This window comes from Manduca sexta, chromosome 17, assembly GCF_014839805.1.
Source record: "Manduca sexta isolate Smith_Timp_Sample1 chromosome 17, JHU_Msex_v1.0, whole genome shotgun sequence".
In the NCBI taxonomy this organism is placed as follows: domain Eukaryota; kingdom Metazoa; phylum Arthropoda; class Insecta; order Lepidoptera; family Sphingidae; genus Manduca; species Manduca sexta.
The window spans coordinates 2,282,913-2,292,531 of NC_051131.1; positions in this window are offsets into that span (position 1 = coordinate 2,282,913).

Sequence of the window (9,619 nt, forward strand, 5' to 3'; positions counted from 1 at the left end):
CAAAATCGTGTATAGAACTCCTGCCTTTCTTCTTCGTGTAATCATCATGTATTTAGCTAGGGATCGGCTGGCAGGTTAGTTAGGTTGAGGCCTATATCGTCCTCACCGGTGAGGATCGCGACGCTTTCTTATTATTATTTTATTAAATTACAGGTAAGTATATAATTATATCTTCACCTTTAGTTTAGTTTTTTATTTTTACTTCTAGCTCGAAATGTCTATTAATGTCCGTAATATAATAAGTAACTCTTAATTACAACAATAATTATTATCATGTATCTTAACCCGTCATAAGTGCAACTATGTTCACCAACGTGACTAATAAATTAATTTATTGTTGAAATTGTCTGAATTATGTTCTCAGCTCGCTGACGGCGGCGATGGACAGACGCAGTAACGGTCCGTTAGCCGCGAGACACCGCGTTTACGATAACGTTGAGTTTACTGCCCGCCGGTGATTTACTGCGGAGCGCGCTTTGCATCTCATTCCACCACTACTTAGTAAATTGTCAGACGTCTTGGATAGTTTTATGAGCGGCTTATACTATATACATACTGTTTTTTTATATATAAAGATTTCAACTGGCTTGGTGGTTAGATATAATATGTACGCGGTACGAGCACGACTTTGGCGCTGAGGTCTTTAGTTCGAATCCCTGGTAAAAGCAAAAATAAAGGTGACTGGGTTTGTCCATCCTAAAAATTTCTAAGTTGCTGCTCGAAGTCAGGAAGTCGTGGTGTGATACCCCCATGCCTCGGAAAGCATGTAAAATCGTTGGTCCTGCCCCTGATCTTTCTCCGATCATGTAGAAACGCTGTCTCACCAGTCTATGACAGTGAAGGAACAGAGAGTGCACCTGTGTATTGCGCACACACTTGTCTGCACTATAATGTCTCTTGAGCACCTGGCTGTTCTCCGTTAAGATTTTAGCCGATTAGCCGCCGTGGCCGAAATTCGCTTAGGAGGAATTGATGTATAACAATTGCAAAAGTATACCTTAATACAAGTTTAGCATCATAGCCATCAATAACAAAAAAATTTTAGTAACATGTCCAGTCCTATAGTACTTTGATCCGACATACTCGAGGCTAATAATTGCCTGAATTTTAATCGACTAATACGATAAATACGATTGGGTTGCATTGACCTATACATCTTCTACTGTCATACTTATTTACCTACAATATCCTGTGGACAAATATATGGGCGTGACGTCTACAAAAAATATTACGTTACATTATTATAATAAGATAATTCAGTTGCAAATATTCAAGTAATCTAACAGTGTGAGTAAACATTGGTTTTGCGTCTGTTTTCGCTCCTCATCCCCTAAGATACTGTAATTATAAGAAAACATCAACAAAACTTGGCAGCGACTTAAGCTTCCTAATTTCCAAATTTAATTCAAAGGATGGAATAATCTTACGCGTAAATAAAAAAAGGAAATATCTGTCTGTGCTATATACCAGTTTCTTCTAAACATATTTAAATAATCGGATCGGATCTTTATCAAAACGTACACGATACTCTAAATTAAAATGTCCATAGTTATATTAGTAATTTTAATTGTTTTTTAAAATAATAATTATAATTATTCTTATACATTGTTTTGATGTCTCATAACTGTAACTTTGATTGCCTACGTGATAAATAAAGCATTTTATTTTATATTTATAGTTTTAACTTTATTCATCTGTCTGTTCGTTCGAAAATACTAATTGATAAAAAAACAATAGCATAGAAATATAGGACAACACTCTTTATTGCTTATATGAAGATAAAGAACTGTTGATCAAGTCCCGCAACGTTGCACGGACATGTGGGGAAACATGTCGCATGTCAGTTGTGGCCTTTCAACAAGGCTCTTGGGTCACATTTATTTTATAAATATCAATAATACTAAAATCATTTGATATTGGATTAGAATTATCTAAATACAGACTACAACAATATTAAAATATCCAGCCTAAAAATCATTGTTTACTGAAATAAAACTAAAAACTATTTAAACGGATTTTATCACGGTTTTTTATATTATTATTTTCTCCCGACGTTTCGAAGACTTTGCAGCCTTCATGGTCACGGGGGGGACTGAGGTGTTGTTCATCCGTAAAGTCAAAGTTACAATATCTACCTACATTTTTCAAATATACAACTTTTTAAAAATTTTATCTGTTGACGGTCCGATCTACGCAGAATGAGCTCACAGTGTCTTGAGGTCTGGCAGCCGGTCTTTTGGGATCCGATTTAATTAAATGTAGAACAGGATCCCAGGCTTGTGCAAGCTTCCAACCATCATCCCTATTGAAATTTGGGTGTTTTTAATTTCAATAGCCTCGCGAATCATCCTAGGTAGGAATCGGTGTTCTTTGGCAAGGATTTGTGGCTTGTCTAATCGCAAATAATGATTGGAGCCTCCTTCAGAATGTTCAGCGACTGCAGACTTCGTAGAGCGTCGGTGTTTCACGTCAGCTATATGTTCTTTTACGCGAGTCCCTATATTTCTTTTTGTTTGTCCTATATAAGAGAGGCCACAGTTGCAGTCTATCTTGTATACACCCGGTTCTTGCAGAGGTATATGGCACTTGACAGGTGGTAAAAATTGACTAATCTTCTTAGGGCGGCTTGAAATAGGTTTTTATTGAAGCACGCTTCAGGATGTAGCCAATCTTGTCGGTGACTCCTCTCACATATGGTAGTACAACCGGAACACGTTCAACTGTGGCTGGTTTCACTCGGTCTATGTGACGGCGGCGTGGAATTTGGAGCTTGTTGTCTCGCAGTACTTGCTTGACATGTTGTAGCTCAGCGGCCAGGTGTTTCTCATCACAGATTCCTCGTGCTCTCTGAAACAATGATTTGCCCACGGTAGCTAACTGTTTTGGATGGTGGTGAGATTCACCGTTCAGATATTTATCAGTATGGGTCTGTTTCCGATACACAGTATGACTTAAGGTCTGATCAGGATTACGAATGACTAAAACATCCAAGAAAGCAAGAGATTTGTTGTGTTCTAACTCCATAGTGAATTGGATTTTATTATTGATGGAGTTAAGGTGATTTAAAAATGCAGATACTTTGTCCGATGGTAAAATTGTGAAAGTATCATCTACGTACCGTTTGTAAAACCTTGGAGAGACCGGTGATGTTGTCAGGGCTGTCTCCTCGAAGTCCTCCATGAATATATCGGCGACTACCGGAGATACAGGGGAGCCCATCGCTACACCCTCTACTTGTACATAGAACTGATCATTCCACAACATATAGCCAGATGTAAAGCAGTGTTGGAGTAGTTCTGCATATTCCACAGGTATGTTATTATCTACTAACTTCTTAGACACAATTTTGATGCAATCTTGTAATGGTAAGCTCGTGAAGAGAGACTGGACATCAAAACTGACCATTGTTTCATTGTCAGCTAACTGTAGGTGTTTAATGTCGCTGACAAATTGGTATGAATCCTTCACAGATGCTCTAGTGTTTCCTCTGAGGGGTGAAAGCACTTTTGCTACGTGCTGAGCCAATCTGTAGGTTGGTGTGTCGATCTGACTCACAATGGGACGTAGTGGAGCATTTGACTTGTGTATTTTCGGCAGTCCATACAGTTTAGGCGGTTTTGCACACGAAGGAACGAGTAAGTTTACGTCGAGATTTAATTTATCGGAGTAATTTTTATTAAAGTGCTAGTAGCCTTCAATATCTTGTTAGTCGGGTCTGATTTGACTATTCTATACGTGCTTCCATCCGATAAAAGTTGTTCCATTTTATGATTGTAGTCTGACGTATCCATTACTACTGTCGCATTCCCTTTATCTGCACGGAGAATGGTAAGGTCTTTCCTTGATCGCAAGTTCTTCAAAGCGATGTATTGATGTTTCGGAAGATTTGGTTTCGGCATTTTCTTTTGACGCAAAATTGACGAAATGTCTTGGCGTATTGCCTCCGAATCTTCCTTTTTTATATTATTCATGAAAAGACTGTTCTCAACATTGCAAATAATGTCTTCATACGGCATCCTTCGTGGTGTAACAGCAAAATTTAAGCCTTTGGATAAAACCTGAATTGTGTTTTCGTCCAATGTTTGTTTTGACAGATTTATCACTGCGCGTTGTTCATGGTTGGCGCAGGAGTGTATGTTATCTATGGTCGCGCGCGTTCCATTCCTACACTCGGTGTTCTTAATATTTTTGGCATTTAATTTTGATGTTAGTTTATTATATTTTATTATGTGTTTATTTTTGCATTCATTATATTTAGAAGTTTCGCGCTTATTTAAGATATCTATGCAATTTTTAAAATCAAATGCTGATAACTCTGTCTTTAGTTCATTGGATAAAATCTCAACACAATTATTTATGTAATGAAGGTCGGATCGTGTTTCATGTATGGTAGCTCGTAACAGTTTTATACTCGCCTGGTTTAGAATTTTAGCGCTCCCTCGTATGTTTTTCTTAGGTGATAGCTTTACACACGTAGGGATGAGATTGTGGTTACGACATCTCTTCAAGAAATTCAATGATGTGCTGAATCTTGCGCGCTTGGTTTTCAAATTCTCCAACCGGCGTATTTTTTAAATCACCTTAACTCCATCAATAATAAAATCCAATTCACTATGGAGTTAGAACACAACAAATCTCTTGCTTTCTTGGATGTTTTAGTCATTCGTAATCCTGATCAGACCTTAAGTCATACTGTGTATCGGAAACAGACCCATACTGATAAATATCTGAACGGTGAATCTCACCACCATCCAAAACAGTTAGCTACCGTGGGCAAATCATTGTTTCAGAGAGCACGAGGAATCTGTGATGAGAAACACCTGGCCGCTGAGCTACAACATGTCAAGCAAGTACTGCGAGACAACAAGCTCCAAATTCCACGCCGCCGTCACAGAGACCGAGTGAAACCAGCCACAGTTGAACGTGTTCCGGTTGTACTACCATATGTGAGAGGAGTCACCGACAAGATTGGCTACATCCTGAAGCGTGCTTCAATAAAAACCTATTTCAAGCCGCCTAAGAAGATTAGTCAATTTTTACCACCTGTCAAGTGCCATATACCTCTGCAAGAACCGGGTGTATACAAGATAGACTGCAACTGTGGCCTCTCTTATATAGGACAAACAAAAAGAAATATAGGGACCCGCGTAAAAGAACATATAGCTGACGTGAAACACCGACGCTCTACGAAGTCTGCATTCGCTGAACATTCTGAAGGAGGCTCCAATCATTATTTGCGATTAGACAAGCCCCAAATCCTTGCCAAAGAACACCGATTCCTACCTAGGATGATTCGCGAGGCTATTGAAATTAAAAAACACCCAAATTTCAATAGGGAAGATGGTTGGAAGCTTGCACAAGCCTGGGATCCTGTTCTACATTTAATTAAATCGGATCCCAAAAGACCGGCTGCCAGACCTCAAGACACTGTGAGCTCATTCTGCGTAGATCGGACCGTCAACAGATAAATTTTTTTAAAAAAGTTGTATATTTGAAAAATGTAGGTAGATATTGTAACTTTGACTTTACGGATGAACAACACCTCAGTCCCCCCCGTGACCATGAAGGCTGCAAAGTCTTCGAAACGTCGGGAGAAAATAATAATATAAAAAACCGCGATAAAATCCGTTTAAATAGTTTTTAGTTTTATTTCAATGTCTAACATTCGCGTAAACATAAGAAATCATTATTGTTTACTGAAATTATTAAATTATTAGTTTAAACTTAGTTTCTTTTGCAATAATAACATTGCGAATTAACGAATTCGAATTCCTCGAATTCCTGATGAACGCATCAGGAAAACAATTAACAATAAACAATTGTTTAACTATGTAAACAGTTGTTTAGTATCCTAGTACAATTTCACAACCGAATTGTTATTTATTCGGAGATAATTGTGTGCTTTGTTACAAAGGGTATTAAGCCTTCGAGTGTTCGGTTCAGTAAATTCAAAAGAGTTGATAATCGGATGTTATTTTACCGACAACTAATAAATAGATGTTATAATTAATTCTTCTCACCAGTGGCGAAAGGTAAAATGTTCCAAAAAGGAACCCGATACAACATATTGGTACTAATATGCATGACGGAGGTCTCCGCATCGTTTGTATGATTATGATTAGATTCTTCATAAATTCCATATAAAGGGAAGCCGACAGGAATCGGGTTTTTTGAACCCTTCGCTATTACTTCTCACTAAAATATAAGAAAGCGTTAACAAGAGAGAACGTTGTTTAATTTTCTAGGTTAGTTTTCGAATCGGCCAGTAATTTGCGTATCACAAACATTTTTCAATTTTATGATTATTATGAAAATCATGTAAAGAATAACTTTTGGATTATACGGGGGATTATACGTAGTAATTAAATTGGATCTCTTGTTTTTTGATCAATTAATATTCCTGTTGTTATATAAATCGTCCCTGAGTTACAGTTACAACGAAAAATGAAATCACAAATTACTATCTATACACATAATAAACAGCAGAAGTCGGTAGGTCTGTATTTACAATTCAATTTTGAAGGAAGCGTAATAATTTTATAACCAAAACGTATGGCGTCTGTCTGTATAGAAGAATCGTCAGTTACATCCGCTCCGCTCGTAGCATCGTCTACGAAAACTATGCGCGCTACGAACCTTTGAGTCGTGAACGTCATAATAATATTATAATCATTAATTGGGGGCCTTATTCTATACGATAGTGTAAACTCATAACACGGCCGGGTTATGCTGCCTTTGTGAAATTAACCTGGAATGGTATTCTTTACGTCAATTTCTATTGTGTTAAACGTGACGCGGTGCGTTTGGTTACGCGCTTGCTACGCACTCTCAAAATAACGTGTGGCATAAAGAAACGGTCCCAGCATGAAGTTTTATTACGAAAATATGTATAAACTATTACATATTAATAAGAATTGTATAAGTAGTGTACAAATTCGTTGATTATTTTAACCTTATCCCACCCGCTACTTTCCTTATCAGGACCACGTGTTCAGATGTGTGAAATCACAGTTACGTAGTCTCATCCATCTCGACTCGAACTATAAGGTGCAGTTACTCATATTTTTGCATTGCCATTAAGATGTGAAACAGTTTGCCAGCATACATGTTCCCTCCTTCTTAGAGGTCGGAGTCCTTCAAGCAAAGCGAGAAGAAGCAATTAAGCAGGGCGGCTTAGCTGTGCCGACCGTCCAGGGATGTTTATTTCTTGGCGGTCAACATATTGTATTTATCCCTTCTCTTATCTTCGGGTGCTGTGACACCACTTTGCCGTGCTTTTACTAAAAAAAGCCACACGGGTATTAATATTATTAGATTTACGCTCTATTTTGAATTTACTTAACTTACTTACTTACTCAATTACGTTGTTATATCGTAGTTATAACGTCGTATTGTCTTAGGAAACCAACACACAAAAATCAATGTTGATTGTTGGTCTATGTGTCATTTATTGTCTTAAAGGTTGCAAAAATAAACCGTAAAGCAAATCCTTAAGAAGTAGGATAAGGGTTAAAACTTAGAAGACGACAAATGTATACACTCATAATAGGATGAAATTGTCCTTCCAAAGATCAGATCTAGTGTAGTCACTGATATAAAGAGAGGAGCAAAAACTTGTTATAAAAACAAACTTTAACTTCGTCTAATTAGCCTATTCTCTAGCTCGGGGTAGCGTTACCGTCCGTGACACACATTGGCAATATTTCTCAAGCTAATTGCTAGCCACGTGTTTTTATAAAAAGTTTTAATTGCTCAGCAAGATTGCATTTATTATGAAACAGACTCTGCATTTACTGTTGTTTTAGACGCTTCTTTTGTTACGTAATGACTGCAGCACTAATAACTATGTTACAGTAATCTGATCATGTTGAGTTAGCTTGCGAGCATCCGTGGTGGCCATTTATACAATTCTAATATAACTTTGCTAGCAGTTACGACAGTGTACACGAATAAAAACAATTATATAGAAATAAAGGTACATACTCTTCCTAAATTTGAAAGTATTTTCAGAAATTCAAGTAATATATTGCATATTATAAATGTTAATATTTGTGAAAATTGATGTTTGTTAGAAGGAAACGCAGTAACCGCTGAACAGAATGAATTAGGATGAAATTTGGCACACGGATAGTATATGTCCTGGATTAACATATAGGTTACATATCTCTTTCATATCTCAGTAATTGTTCCCGTGGGAAATATTTAAATATTTAATCTTATGCTTAAATATCATAATCTATCACTTTTTGTACTGCCACCTGGCACTCTACTTGGCAGCAATGATGTACATAGCTGTAGTCTAATATCAAATGGCCTTGTGTACAAGACTAGTCTAAATATCAATAGCCATGAAGCTTATACGTATTTATATTCGACAAGCGAACTGATAACAATGGTTTTGAGACGATACAAGCGTAAACAAGCCGCGGGGTATTGTGTTTACTTCGTATACTATTTTAGGATATAACATTATTCTATAGTCTAGATATTAGGTACGAATTCGTTATTATTAGTCAATATAATGATAAAGAAAAAATATACCTTGCAACTTTAGAGTTTTATATAAGAATTTCGTAGGTATGTTTACTCAACCATTAGGTATGCGTCGCGCACAACACACCTTTGATCAGTGGAATAATAAAGGTGAATGATTTCGTTACGAACATTTTGAAGTAACTTTATAAAAGTCTTTAAGTTAGGCGAGTCGCCGCCCCGATTTCGACCTTTATTCCATAAATATGGCGTCGTTCCGCACCTTATTAAAAATCATGAACGAGTGCACTCGACGGTGGCAACTTTTTTCATTTGTAAACTCGGTAAGAAGTTTTTAGTTGCCGCAACTCGTTTACCTTCGCGTTGCTTTTTTTCGATTATGAACGTAAGCACGCCATTGCAGGGTTACACGAGCTAGGTGCAGTTTTATTTAATATGGAAATTAAGACTCGATATATAAAGATCTTGCTTATGATCGGAAGTATTATGCTTATTCCATAACAGGTACAAAACCATTTAGAACTTTAAATTACGCTTTAGTGCCACTAACTAGGTCCATTTGCCGTCATTTCTTATACATTCAATGTCAAAATATACGGTCTATTAATATTGCACCATATTGTGAAATCGCAGATATCCTGGCTTCTCAGACGCTCAATCAATCTTAACATTCATTTAAAATATTTCTTCCCTCACAAATTCTCTAAAGCTTAATCTTATTGAATCTATTTCGACACATTTAATTAAAAATGTATATAACACGAAGGAGTTATTCATCTTGAAACGTTAGCACATTTCCCTTTGTATGGAACTCATGACTGTTAAACTGTAAAGCTCATAAAACAAATATTTTTACGAAGTTTAATTTACGTTTACTCTTTCGTTGTATTCACTGTACATGAATACTTGAGAAAATTTACACAACTTAATAACTTTTCTAAACTTTTACATTCAAATAACAAACGAAAATAACACCGTAAGAACAAAGCCAAATTTGAAATAAACTTTAAAAATATATGTTTAGTATTCTAGTTAGAATACAAAAGGCAACATACTGTTATCTAAGTCTTATTTAAATAGGTTATAAAATATTAAGTTCTTCTTTTTATTCTTCTGTCTGCTGATT